General features: G+C 32.8%; 1 pseudogene; it reads right to left on the reverse strand.

Moving 5' to 3' along the window:
- Nucleotides 1-14,761: 14,761 nt before the first annotated feature.
- On the reverse strand, nucleotides 14,762-15,703 carry LOC100719037 (olfactory receptor 5D13-like; annotated as a pseudogene).
- Between the last annotated feature and the right edge of the window lie 299 nt (nucleotides 15,704-16,002).

The raw sequence follows: 16,002 nt of genomic DNA on the forward strand, positions 1-16,002 counted from the left end.
CCCATGTATCTGACCCAAAATTCACTGATTCATGAATTCTATTGCAGAGAGCATAAAAGAGACAGAGAGACACAAGAAATTATAGTAGAAGTTTTTAATAAATCTAAGTGAATGTTCCCTTGTATGTGCATGGATACATGCATGTCTGTTGGTTCAATCAATAGTTTTAGGAGTATGTTTCACAGCACCATTGTTTGAAGATAACTTTTCATCGTATTTTTATATTCCTTGTAGAAAATTCTTTGGGTGCACTCATGTTGATACCCAATATTTAGAAAAGTAGTAGTATCAGTGCTACTCTTTCATCATGACACTGTTTTTATTACGTGCATTTTTAAAGATATAATGAGTTGAGTTACCACATTTAATAACCATGAAATTTGTTCCATACAATGATATTTTTCACAAGAATTTCAACACAAACATAATTCCATTTTCCTGTTGCTGTAATAAATACCAACATTTGAAGATCACTTAGCCATATTTGAAAGGCAAGTACAAATTGTTTTTCTGAAACAAATCCAGTACTTAAAATGGAAAACAAACTCTACAACACATCCCAAATTAACAAAAGGGAGTATAATGAAACTTATTGTTTAGTCAGGGAAACATTTTGAAATATAGTAAAATAAATGCACCTTCAAAAAGAGAAGAAAGAACAAAATAAGAATGAGCTAAGGTGGGGCTGGGGATTTAGCTCAGCGGCATAAGCGCCTGCTTTGGAAGTAGGCAGTCGTGAGTTCGATCCTCGGTACTGATAAAAAGGAAAAAGACCAAAAAAAAAAAAAAAAAAAAAAAAAAAAAAGAATGAGCTAAGGTATGAATACCTGCACTATTTTTAATATGTTATGTTTTCCTTCTTCATAGCTATGTTCTGCATATTTGAGATTAAAATGTGTTAATTGGGAAGATTGAGAAACGCTGATCACATAGATTCTCCAGGGCTTTAGAAAAATGATAAACAAGACACAGGTCACATGGGGACTTCTGTATATCTAACTGCTCAAATTGTATCCTCAAGGCAGCACCTTAAAGACAGTTTTGAGCTTCCAACTCCTCAGGCCTCCTTGTCATTATTTACGGCAAAGCTTGGTGCCAGGATTTAGGTTTTAGGTGTAATCTCATGCTTGTCCTTTGTCAATTTTCTCAGCAGGATTAAAAAAAATGTAACGACATAGTTGATGAAGTATACCATGGATGCTGGTAGACATATCTATTACTCTCAATAAAATATTAACCCAGAACCTTTCTTGATTTTATTAAATTTAGCAAAGAAATTCTTCCATAAATGTATCAGTCAAGTTCTTCTATATTTAGGTGAGTTTATTGAATTTTTTATTAAAATTTAGATGAAAAATTTTGAATTCTAGTGATGTTCATATGATCCAGGCATATGTGTAAAACTTAGTAGACAAAATTCTATTTATTTTGACTGCAAGAGAATTGTGGTTTTATCTCTTTATTTCATCCTAGTTTTTTCATTGAGATTTCTCTATCTTCTCTAAAGTCAAATCAATACTTTAGCAATCTAAAATAATTAACGTAACCCTGCCTATTATCTTTTAGGAGGTAAGTGATAAAAGCAATATTTTATAAATAATAGAAAACAGTTAGTGATTGTGACATATATATATATATATATATATATATATATATATATATACATTACTCTGTGAATATGTAGAGGAGAAAAATAATGAGTAATATTAATAATAGCAGGCAACAAAATAATTCATAAAGAATAAGAGTATGGTAGGAAATTAACAACAATTCACATAATAGTTTAATGAATAAATCATGACTGGAGAAGAATACATCATGGCCAATATAAATTGGATATCTAAGTCAGGCACGTATGGTGAAAGCCAAGCTGAAAAATGAAGATTGTATATATTAATTAATAAATAGCATTTGGAATCTATAGTGTCCCTAGTTTCCAACATAAACAACTATGGAAATTTATATTGCTGCAAGAAATATTTAAATTTGACAGGAGTGTGACTGAGAAATAGTAGCACATATTTGTATTGTACTGACCATAGTTTATACATAATTTCTGCAGAGAAGATACTATGGAATTGATCTTACTGGGAGATTCATTTCCTACAGGCATGAGGCTGGGGTAATTAGCAGCAGATGTAATGTATTAAAGAAAACTTGCAGAAGAATGGGAAAATATAGTTGCAGGCTTGAACTAGCAATGTAAAATGAAGTTCTACAGCATTATTATCATGCCAGCAAAAAAGATTCCCAAAATGCTTCTCTTTAGATAGATGTCTCTGCTAGGTCCTAATCTTCTCAGTTTCATGAACTTCTCAAATTAACAACACTTATTATAAGCATAAAGTTTTTTTCACTACCACTCATCATATCATTTATTTTAACCAAATTCATTAACAACTTTTCTATACCCATTCTTCTGATTTAAATATTATACCACCACCACTTTTATTTTCCCTTTTCAAACTATGTAATGTCATCAGGAAATAAGCAAGAAATGTTATGATATCCCTTTAATGTTACCCTCTAGTCTGTTACGCTTTCCACAACTTTAAACTATTCAAAACTATAAGTAACAGACATTTTACTATGGTCTTAGATTTATATTTACATTGTCTGTTATTTTTATCATTATTATCTTTGACACATCAACCTTCGAGAGTTTGTACTATGAAATGTGAGGAGCTTTTAGTACTTGAAATATTTTATAATTGCAGATGCCACATAATTTTCTGTGATAAGCATTTTCAGAATAATGAAATACCCCACTAACAATGCCATATCACCATTGCCAAAAAATTTTAATATGAGTAAAATTGCTCCGTGTATTGTTAAAGCATCACGGCAAAATGTATTGAACATTAAATTACTAGAAATAGAAAAACATAAAAAGGAAAAACAAAACAACCAATATAATATTGCAGTCACCATTTGGTAAAGGCTATAACATTATACAACTTTTGAATAGTTTAAATCAATTCTCACAGATTAAAAATGAATAAAAAGAAATGTAGAAATTAATGTATGTTATTAAGGCCTTTTGCTTCCATATTTACTGGGGAGGTTGATCTGCACTTTTCTTTTTCAGTTTCATTATTCTTTGATTTTGGAACCAGGGAAATACTTGATTCCAGGAATGATTTTGCTTTCCTTTCAATTAATTTAATGATTTTCATTATTAATAACATTACATCTTCACTAAATTTTGTGCAGCATTCAACAGTGAATTAATCTGGGCCTGGACCTTTCTTTGTTGTTAGTTTTTAAATTAATTGTCGATATCATCAGTTAGTATTCATTTACTAAGAATTTTTACATCTTCTTGACTTAGTTTTGGCCATTTGATTATGTCTAGGAATCTGCCATTTCTCCTGTGTTTTCCATCTTATTGTAATGTCAATACTCATAGTAAGTATAGATGATTTCCTGGATTTCGGTGAGTTCCATTGTGATTTCAATTTTCATTCTTGACTGGTTGAATTTATGTTTCTTCTTTCCTCTTTTTGATGAGGGTGGCTAATGGTTTGACAATTTAATTTATTTCAAAGACAATTTTTTGAATCAGTGGTTCTCTATTGATTGTTTTGTCTTTGTTGCATTAATTTATTGTGTTTTCTTTAAAATTTACTCCCTTATAGGTGCTGGAGCTTAATTTGTGCTCTTTTCTTAGAAGCTTGCAGTTCAACATTAGTCAGTTTATTTCAGTTCATTCTATTTTCCTGATGTGTGAGTTCATTGCTATAAATCTCTCTGCTAGGACTGCTTTCATTGCATCCCCTAAATTTCAGTATGTTGCACTGTTACTATCATTTAATTGTATGTACTGTTCAATTTCAACATTAATTTTTTCTGTAACTCATTGGATGTTCAGGATGATATTGTTTAATTTCCATGTGATAATGCAGATTTTGTGATATCCTTTGTCATTTATTTTAAGTTTTATTGCATCAGATTGTATGCATGGGATGATTTCAGTTCACCTACATTTGTATAATCATGTTTTGTCAGTTAATATATGGTGTATTTTGGAGACTGTCCCATGTGCAACTGAAATGAACATGTATTTTGACTTTTGGGGGTGGAACACTCTGCGGATATTTACCGAGTCCATTTGTTCATAGTTTTGTCTTTTGGTCTTATTGTTTTTTAAATTTTTATCGGGACCAGGGAATGAACTCATGATCGCCTGCTTGCAAGGCAGGTGCTTATGCCGCTGAGCTAAATCCCCAACCCAAATAGTTTTGTTTTTACTCTAATATTTCTATATTGATTTTTTTTTCTCTAACTTATCTATTTGTGACAGTGGGATTTAAGTGTACCAAAGTGTTCTGGAAACATTAGCCTAAACAATTAGACTGGAGGAAAAAAAAAATGAATAAAGACAGGAAAAGAGGTTAAATTATCATTGTTTGCCAATAACATGATACACTGTACAGATGACCTCAAAAACTCCACCAACAAAATTGTACATTTAATATACAAATTCAGTATTGTGGCAAAATACAAAGTCAACACTCAAAAATCAACAGCATTTCTGCCCATAGCCAGCAAACTCACAGACAGAAATATCAGGGAAAGCACACCCTGCACAATAGCTTCTAAAAAATGAAAGACTTTGGAATAAGTCTAATGGATATAAAACATCTGTAGAGCAAAAATTACAGGATATCAAAGAGGATATCAGCAACTGGAAAGATATTTCTCACTCTCGGGTATCAAAAACCAACATAGTGAAAATGGCCATCCTCCCAAAGTTCTGTACAGATTGAATGCAATCCAAATGAAAAGACCATTAGCATATCACATAGGTGAAGAGAATACATTCCTGAAATTAATTAGCAACCAGAATAAATCTAGAATAGCAAAAATAATTTTGGGCAATGAAGGCAAATTAGGGGCCATCACAATTCCTGAAGTACTACAAAGTCTCCCTGATAAAATCAAGAGGTTACTGGGAAAAGAATAAAACAGGTTGTGGATCAGTGGAACAGAAGTATAGATGCACCTTCAAACGTTCACTGTAAGAAAGATAACCTCCTTAATAAGTGCTGCTGGGAAAACTGGCTTTCAGAGTGTGCTGAAGACTGAAACTAGACTCATGTTTATCATCATGCACAAATATCAAAATGGGTCAAGGATATAAATATTAAAACTGAAACATTAAATGTACTGGAAGAAAAAAGAGGTAGATACGTTGTCAAAATAGGGGTAGGCAGAGATTTCATAAATAAAACCCAGACTGTAAGGGAAATTTTACAAAGAACCAACAAATTGTATCTTTTCTTACTAAAAATCCTTTGAACAATGAAATAAGTCACCAATGGAATGAAAAGACAATGAATAGAGTTGGAAAAAAATTATAACCAGATGTGCCTGTGATCAATAACTTGTATCTAGAACTCATAAACAATGCAAAAAATAAGTCCCGTCAAATTCAAAGACTGAATCCAAAAAGGAACATCTGACATGAATACACACTTCTCAAATGAACCAAAACAATAAATAAATAAATAAATAAATAAATAAGTAAATACATGAAAAATGTTCAGCTTCACTGATCACTGGTGAAATGCAAATTAAAACATTAGTGAAATTTCATTGCACTTCAGAAATAATGACCATCATTGAAAAAAAATCAACTAATTACAAATACTGAGGGAGCTTGGGGCAAAAACAACCCTGCTCCACTGCTGGGGAAATGTGTACAGGTGCATTTACTCTGGGAATAGCATGAAAATTCCTAAAAAAAAAAAAAAAAAAAAAAAAAAAAAAACAAAAAAACTAGAATTAGAGGTCTCATTCATTCAACTCAGCACTTTTGTTTCTGGCTATCTTCCCAAAAGAATTGAAAACATCAGTGATATGTGTGCATCCATGTTTACAGCAACACAATTTGTAATAACTAGATATTTGAACAACCCAAATGCCTATCACCTGAGACATGAATTAAAATGATGTAATCTATTTATAATGGAGTATTACTCAGTCATAATTAAGGATAAACTAGTGACTTTCAAAGGACGTGGATGCAACTCAACACTATGTTCAAAAGTTAAATAAACCAGACCCATATGTGTAAACACAGTATTGTCTCAATGGTGTGAGAAATTGATTGAATAAACAAATTCCAAAAGTACAAGATAAATTGCAACTTGAGAAGAAAGCATTCAAAAGATAAGACAAACTGTGATGGGAAAAGGGCAAAGGAAGAAAGGGAAAAAGAAAAATTATATTTATATGCAAGATGATTAGATAGTTACACAGTTAGTTTCTCTTTGCTCATTGCAAAGAAAGGTTTGTGCTAATACTTTTTTGATGAAATATTATGTCTATATTTTCTACTCTGAATAACTACTAAGAAGATAGCAATATGCAATATATTACTAATTATAACTCTCATACTAAACTGTTTTGAAGTTATATTTTATCTTAAAACCTCATTACATATATTTTCTCTAGTAAAAGTATTTTCACTGCCCTGGTACTTGCCCACCCATGAAGTCAGTTGAACATGATGATATAGAGTCCCATAATTTCAAATATGGCATGCTGCATAATGCTTATGCTTTTTTATTTTAAAGAGATTAAGACAAAAAAGGGCAGAACAAAGCAGACAGAACAGAAAAATGTAAGCAACCCAACACTTCCAACAAGTCAACCAGGTATTAACAGTAGCTAACATAATGTCTCTTTCTTTGAAATAGTTGAGCATGCCTTCATATACAATAGTATCAAACAAAACAAAATAGTATAAAACCATTCAAGAGAATGAAAGTATTATAGGGCATTTAGAAACCAAATAACAGAAAATGAACATTGACTACTATATTATCTCATTCTCAGGAAATTTGTTTCATAGGACATTTTATATAAAACTGTGTGACACATATTAAAATCCAATAAGACAAAAATGATACAGCAAATGGAAATAGGAGACCAAAGCATGGTAGGACTTCAAAGCAAGATGATATAAAATCGTCAATGGCTGCCATAATGTCTTGTTTTCTTCAAAATAGCTGTTCATATAATCACACATAAAAAAATCAAACAAAACAGAATAAAACCATTACAACAAATGAAAGAAAACATTATAAGGTTTCAAAGCAATATAATGGGGTATCATAATTACCATAAAATCTTATGTACTCTTACCACTTCTTACACTAGGGAAAATATATGGTATTTATGCATGTAAGTTTGATGTATTTTGCTTATGAGAATGGTTTCAAGTTGCATCCATTTGTTTACAAATTTCTCAGTGTGATCATTTTTTATAGCTAAGTAGTACTCCATTGTATAAACTATCAGAGCTTTTTTTTTTTTACATTTCTCAGTTGATGGATTCATAGCTTGTTTCCAACATCTGGCTATTACAAATTGTGCTGCTATAAACATGGGTGCACATATATCACTGTGGTATGATGCTTTCAGTTCTTCTGGGAATATGCCTAGAAGTGGAATAGCTGGAAAAATTGGACTTCCAATGCCAGTTTTTGAAGGAATCTTCAGACTGACCTCCACAAAGGTTGCAGTCTACACTCTGACTAGCAGTGCAGGATAGTTCCTTTATCCCCATAACTTTTCCAGCATTTCCTGTTGGTAGTTTTCTTGATCCTGACCAATCTTTCTAGAGTGAGATGGAATCACAGTGTTGTTTTAATTTGCATTTCACTAATGACAATTGGTGATGAACATTTTTTTGTATTTATTTGCCATATGTATTTCTTCATCTGTGAACTGTGTATTCATCTTGGATGACCATTTTTGGATTGGGTCTCTGAATTTCGGGTGTCTGATTTTTATAATTCTTTATATGTTTTAGACAGAAGTCCTTTGTCTGAGGGACAGTTCACTAAGATTTTTTCCCAGTTTGTGGGTTTTCTTTTCACTATGATGGAGATTTCTTTTGGCATGCAGAAACTCTTTAATAAGATGTGTTCCCGGGTATTAATTGTGGGAAATATTTCCGGTGCAGTTTGATTCCTGTTCTCTACCTACCCTTATATCTTCAAGAATTTTACCTACTTTGTCTTCTAGCAGATTTAGTGTATCTGTTTTAATATTTACATTTTTTATCCATTTAGATTTTAGTTTAATTCATGGTGATAGGCACGGGTCTAGTTTTAGTATTTGGCATATAGAGAGCCAGGTTTTCCAGTACCATTTATTAAAGAGACTATTGTTCTTCCAGTGAATATGTTCGGCTTTTTATCAAAGATAAGGTATTTGAGTGTGTTTGTGGTTGTGGTTGTATCTTCTAATCCATTCCATTGTTGTGCAGATCTGCTTTTCTTCCAGTACCATTTTGATTTTATTAAAGTTGCTTTGTAGTATAACTTCAGTTCAGGGATTGTGAAGCTTCTTGTCTTGATTTGCTGCTTAGAATTGTCTTTGCTATTCTAGGTCAATTCTGGTTCCAGATGAATTTTAGGAGTGATTTCTCTAGATCTGTGAGTTATATTGCTAGTATTTTCATTGGGATTGCATTGAATATGTATGACAGTTTTTGGAAAATGTCCATTTTCACAATATTTATTCTTCCTATCCGTGAACATGGGATGTCTTTCCATTTTCTAAGATTCTCTTCAATTACTTTTTCAGGGTTTTGTAATTTTCCATGTATAGATCTTTTATTAGCACAGAATAGTGAGATAATTATGGTTGTTGGCACACTTTGGGCTTTAATTGCTTGTATTTTAACTCACCAATTTTTTTTATATTCTAAGTAAATCTGAATACAACTTACTCTACTCCTTTAATGAAACTCTATATCTTACCTGAGAACATACCATTATTTAGGAATATACAATTTACTCAACCCTCATGACAAGCCCAAGAATAATAAAGATTTTCTTTACTTTGTATAGCTATAGATATTTTTTTAATTAAATGAACATATTGATCTAAATCATACTTGAAAACTTAGATATTATGAACATCAATGAAATATTAAGAGATGTTTCAATTCCCATATTCTTTGTATAGTTAAGTTAAACAAACACCTCATTTTCCACTTGTTTATAGTGACTGCATTCAAAATATTTTTTCTCAGTTTTGAGAAATTAGTACAGAAACACTATTTATTGTCATCCAATTGTGCAATATCACACTAGATATTTCTACTCATGTAGAAATGTAACAGCATCTGTATATCAAAATTTTCACAATCTTTCCTACGCTCTGACATCTAGCAGTTAGTAGCCACTGCTCCTCTCTGGATTACAGTGAGACACAGACTTTTGTATTTTACATATGACTGTGATAATGTGATACTTGCTTATTTGCGCCTGATTAATTTCTTTTAACTGAATGGCAAATGACAGAGTTCCCTAGGGTGAGATTGCTGGTTAATGTGGTAATTATAATTTGCATGCATTGAGGAATCTTTATACTGATGTCTATAATGCCTCTAAGAATTCAGATTAGTTCCAACCATGTTCGAAAGTTTTCATTTCTTTATATTCTTGGACCACATGATGTATGTTTTTATTATGCCATTGTGCTTGTGATTTCCATTTCTCTGGGGGTTAATAATTGAAATGTTTCATGTATCTCTTGTCCATTTTGATATTTCAGTGGAGAGAGTTGCTTGCCCAGACTTCTCTAATTTAGAGTTTTGGAGAATGGAAAAACAGGAGTTCCAGGGATCTGTTGCTTACTGACATTAAAAAACTCACTTCTTTACCTAAAGGTTCTTCTCTTCTTTTGGAAGAAAATCTCGTGGATAAGCTGCTTGATGTTCGAGATGGTGAAGCTTAACTGTCTCAGCTTGATTGGCTTGGGAGCTGCCAGGAGATTGGTTGCACTGACTTCCCAGTAAATCTGAGTGGGTCGTGGAAGCCTAACCTGTGTGTTAAATCTGCTCCCTGGACCTTTTCTCTTGGATACTGTTCCTGTGGTCTGCTTTCTGGGAACCACAACACTCATGCATCTGGACTAGTTAGTCAGTCATGGACTTAATTCCCGTAATCATGAGCTAACTTAAATTTCTTCCCCGTTAAATCATGGTGTCTATTATTGTGTCCCAGCAATGCAAGAGCTGACTCACACATTAAACTAAAAGTGATGTTTTAAATTTTGACACTAGAAGCTCAAGTAACAAAAGAAAAAATAAGCTGGTTGGATTAATTTGATCTAAAAATTTTTTGATTGCAAAGGAAACCATAAAAGTGGAAAGGCATTCTGTAGAATAGAAGAAAATAATTGTGATCTTATATGAGTAGTTAATAAGTTGATTATTAATACATGAATAACTGGACTTATACAACTGGAATCAAGAAAAAAATTAAATGAATGAAATACCTGAATAAACACTTTTCAAAGGAAGATACCCACATAGTTACCTGTTACATAAAATATGTACTTAATGTCCTTAATCATCAGAGAAATTGCAATTCAAATTTAGAGTGAGACAGCATGTTACCAATGCCAGTGTGCCATTATAAAAAATCAAAGAAGGTAGTGTTGGCAAAGTGGCGGGGAAATGGAAACCCTTGTATGCTTCTGATGGAAATGTAAATTTCTGCAATTACTATGGAAAACAATATGATGTTTTATAAAAAACTAAACACAGAACTATCTAAATTTCTACTTTCAGGTACACAAAGGTATTTAATAATCCAGAATATTTGCTCTCCCACATTCACTGCAGCATTATTCATAACCTCCTAAGTGTCCATGGCAGATAAATGGGTAAAGAAAATTGTGTACCTAAATACAAGGTGTACTGGAAAATACAATTAAATTTAAAATTTAAAACTACTTCATTACAGAAAACTTTAAATTTAAAATTACTTCTTTACAGAAAACTACATATTGCCATTAATTCTCTGAACTACCTGCCTTATTTCATCATTCTTTCCAGTCTCTCTAGCAGTTCTAGGAGTCTTTTATTTTGTGTCTTTAGTGCAACTGTGAGGGGAAACCTGATTTCCTGAATGTACTCAAAATCCTTCTCTTGAATGGTCATTCTGACTTTGTGGGAGACCCAAAAGTTGCATAGTAGCAGATCTGATGAATAAGGTGGGTAAGGACACAGTACAGTGTGTTTGTGAGGGTGCCTGCTTTTCCATTTAATGGCACTTGGCATCAGCATTCACCATATGGTTATTGTACTTTATAAAGACACTCATGAAAGAAGACTTTCAGAAGTCCTTCAGAAAGTCAGTAAAGAGTAGGAGAAGATATTGATAAAACAAAAAGAACTAATATTTGGCAGTAAGATGCGTAAGTTCCAGCCACCAGGTGTAAAAGTGGTGACTATAATTATTGTGATACACTGTGTTCTTGAAATTTGGTTCAAGTAGATCTCAGTGATTTTAGGAGGAAAAAAATAATATCTATGTGAGGTGATGGACATATAATTTATTCTGATAGTGATATTTATTTTGACCGGCATAGCCCCCCAATGAGACAGAGGACGCTCTTGTGGGTAACAGGTAACTGCCAACTTTATTGTTGCGGGTTCTGGCTTATATATCTGACTGTGGCCAATCAGGTTGCCACGAGGGCTGCCACGAGGAGGAAGGGCTGGAATGAGACGCAGGCTCTGGCTAATATACCCAGCTGTGGTCAATCAGGGGTTGCCACAGAGTCAGCACTGGGCGAATACGAAGTGAGCACGGGGTGGCTAATTTGGAGAGGGACGTAGCGCATTGCAGAAGCTGGCGTGGTCCTTAGTCCCAGGTGGGGTATGGTATGTTGAGCGCCTGCGCCCAACATATTTGATATCATACATATACAGTATATAAAAACTTAATGTTGTGGTTCTAAAAACATGCACATTTTGTCAGCCATACATCCCTAAATTGGAAAACATAATAGAAACACAAGACATGTGGCCATTTCCCTTAGAGGACATGTATGAATTCTGACATAATAAGAGGCTGGGATGCAGAGTAGGAGTGCAAACTGACTTCCTGCTCACAAGTCTTACAGCACCTAGAAGATCAAATCTAACTAGAGAATCTGGACTTTCTATGAAAGTGGATTACATTTCCTTACACTATTTGTCCTCTAAACTGCATTAGGTAAAAGATGAAGAGCTAAAGACAAGTACCAGAAGTGTAGAGCTCAACAGGCATCAGCTTTTCTGATCTACAGAAGACAAGTGCTTATGAGAGGTCAGTCAAAGCCTCAGGAGGACCACTCACTTCAATGTGCAAATAAGTTACACGTCAGTTGAATTTTATAGAATATGCTTGAGAAGTAATGACAATTTTACTAATGAATGGATGGAATAAATGTGCTCCAGGATGAGTCATTATTCTAAATACCTTCTGTTAAAAACTAAAAGGAGTGATTTTCTTTACCTGGCAGATATTGGATGAAGCAGAGAAAATTTACCTTAGCTGAATTATAGCAGTGTGAAAAACATTCCTTCATGAACAAGCTACACACCACTGTGATTTCCAAGAAGACAACCTTATGGGAGGAAAATTACACTTGGTCAGTTAATTTTCCAAGGCATAAAATTGTAGATATTATAGCTGGATTCTTCATAGCACCACCTGGGTGAATATCTATATCTATATCTATCTATCTATATCTATATCTATATCTATATCTATATCTATATCTATCTATCTATCTATCTATCTATCTATCTATCTATCTATATATATATATATATTAATAGGTATATGTGTATTGTTCCACTTAAAGATTATTTGACAGACTTTGTATAGATTACATACTTTATAATGTGATTACATATATGTGATTATGCTATGTATATTAGATATATACTTTCACCATATATTAAATTGTTTCTCATGTATGTAGATATAAAATGGTTTCTCTGTTAGAACAGCAGTGTTTTCTTTCTTTCTTTCTTTTTTTTTTTTTTTTTTGGTACTGGGGATCAAACTCAAGAACTTGCACTTGTCAAGCAGGCATTTATGGGAAAGGAGCTAGATTCCCAGCCTACTAGCTGTTTGCTTTCTTCCTTTATCTGTCTTTCACTGGTATTTCAAAACCTCTTCATGGAACAATATGCACCTTTTAGGAAATCTCTTAATTTTTTGAGACAGGGTGTTGGTATGTAGTTTAGAATGGCCTTTAACTTACTACGTAGCTCAAGCTCGAGTTAAAATCAGGGGAATCCTTCTGCCTCATTCTTGGAAAGGTGCAATTGCAAGTGTCCACTAAAGGCAAAAAATTACCTTTAAAAAAATAAAATCAAAAGCCCCCCAGTTTCTCCCCATACATTTTTCTCTATATTTTTTCCCCTTCCCTATATTTACCATGCATTCTATGGAGAAGAATTTACTTGTAAAATATTTGGTTTTCTTCCTCAAGAGTAAATATGTAAAAATAAGAATTGTTGTGTTCTATAGAAAATCTGAATCTTCATGAGATGTTTAACTGTTTTAAGAATTCTTATACTTTTTACCCTCTTTTGAAAATGATGAGCATTCAATGTGCTGTCACTAATACATTGTATTTCTTTTTGCATTTATTTTTATTATTAAACTAGTTGGTACTTAGCTATGCAAGTGCGATGACATGATAGTTTTGATATGAATTTTATTAATACTTAGCATTTTAATGCTCTTATCAATCATTTATATACATTCTCTTGTTGAGCATTTGCTTATATATTTCATCTATTCTTTAAATAACTCAATGGCTCAACTTCTTATTTTAAGTATAAAGATTCTTACATGTTCTGCCCACACACACACACATCCTTTTTCAAGACAATGGCTTTTCAAATATTTATTAATAAAGTATGGCTTAAATTTTCCTTTCAAACAGGTACCACCAATTTTTAATGTTCATTAAATTTATTTTGTAGATTTTTGGTGACCTATTATTCGGTGTTATATAGAGAATATGCTTATTCAACATCTGGAAAGATTCTTCCTATTATTTGCAGTACACATTTGTACCTTTAATATTCATGGCTATATATATATATATATATATATATATATATAATTAGATTTCATTTAATCCAAAATAAAAATGCACTTACTGTGCAATTATAGTGAATATTCTTTTTATTAAAAAAACAAAAAAATGTAGAAATTATACAGAATTTCAAAAAATAACATTAAGAAATCATCACTAGCTGATACATTATATACTGTTGTCTTAGAAGTTGTTCGTGTTACAAAACCAAAGCATATAAAAGATTCTTTTATTTATGCAGATATGAAGTTTTCCATTATTGCTAATTTATAAATCATCCTTGTCAAATGAAATATTTTGGAAAGTTTGCTAAAAATTATCTCATAAGTGACACTATTCCAGAAATCTATATTCTTTAATATTTCACTTCATTGTCTACCCATTTTTGAAGTAAAATATGGCATGCATTCATGAAAAATAAAACAATATTTTTTTGCTAGTTAACAGACTAAACTTTCATAACCAATCATAAACTGCGAGGTTCAGCACAAGAAAACTGAAGCATTAATAATTGTATAAACAGAATAAGCACTCAGAAGTATGGACTTACTGACTATAAAGATAGGAATCCACACATATTAGAAAATATTTAAATTAATCTGCAGAGATGACAACAATTCAAAATCTAAGTCTCAAAATTTCTGTTTTATATGTGTTTTAAAGTTCTTTTCCTAAAATAATGTATGCAAAACTCAACTAGCATAAAATGTGCTCCCATGTATGTCTTAACAAGATGCCTACTGATTAAATTATTTGAATCACAAGTTGTACTGTGACAGTTAATTAAGATGTATGTAGCAGAATAAATGATTTTTCTTCAGAGATAAGATAATAATACGATATCAGGTCACATGAAAGACTTTGTGAAAACTAATTTTATGAATATGTCCTTAATTTCCTTGTTACTCAGACTGTAGACCAATGTGTTCAGCACAGGAGTCACCACTGTGAAAAACACTGAAGCCACTTTAAACATGAGCCAAGAAGCCACAGCACCAGGAGGACACTAGAGGATCAGGATGGTGCCATGGAAGATGCTGACTGCACTCAGGAGAGAGGCACAGGTGGAGAAGGTTGTCTAATGCCCTTTTGCTGAAGCAATCTGCATAACAGTGATTAAAGTGAGTCCATAATTCATGAGAACAAACCCCAGGATGCTGGCCTCTTTAAATACAGCATTGATAAAACACAGCACCCGCTGATATAAGGGTCTGATCAGGAGACAGTAATGATTACTGAGTGCTCTCAGATGAAGTTATTTATGCTACTAGAATCACAATAGATAGTGAGAGAAGAAGAGAGGTCAGTGTCAGAGAGCATTCTGTGCCCCACATACAGGGCCCAGCCACCAGAAGATTGCACAGCTTCATAGACATTGTAACGGTGTAGGGCAGAGGATTGCAGATGGCCATGAAATAGTCATAAGCCATTGCAGTTAACATAAACATTTCTGTCACACCAAAAATACAAGCAAAAGAAAACTGCATAATACAAGCAGTGAAAGAAATGGATCTATCTTCCACAAGCAAGTTCTCCAACAGTTTTCGTGTTACTACACTGGAAATACAGAAATCTACAAAGGACAAGTGACCAAGGAAAAAGTACACAACAGTGCAGAATTTTGGATTTATCTTAATGATTATAATCATGCCCAAATTTTCTACTACTGTGGGAACTGTGTAAATGCACACACAAAAAAGAAAAAAATGGAACCCCGAGCTCTGGATATTCTGAAAAATCACAGGAGAATAAAAGTGGACATTGTGCTTTGATTTCTTACAGGTGACATGATGATTCCTTATGAATTAAAAAAAAAATTCTGAAGAGCAGACCACATTGAAAGGAAAACAGAAAGAAGTGTCATGCATTTGTGTAGAGAGTAATATAAAGTTATGTTTTCTCCAAGTGTCATCCTCATCCAATGGCGATTGCTTCCCTCTTGAATTTCTCAGCATTACAAGATCGCTAGCTGGGTCTTTAATATCTGAATGAAAATTTCTGGGATGACAACCACAATTTGTATTTTACCAAATCTCCACGGTGTTTTGCTAAAATATAAAAACTATCAATGTAAAAATAGATATTAAT

Source organism: Cavia porcellus, unplaced genomic scaffold (genome assembly GCF_034190915.1).
Source record: "Cavia porcellus strain 051 isolate PalLab524CR breed Dunkin Hartley unplaced genomic scaffold, mCavPor4.1 scaffold_17, whole genome shotgun sequence".
In the NCBI taxonomy this organism is placed as follows: domain Eukaryota; kingdom Metazoa; phylum Chordata; class Mammalia; order Rodentia; family Caviidae; genus Cavia; species Cavia porcellus.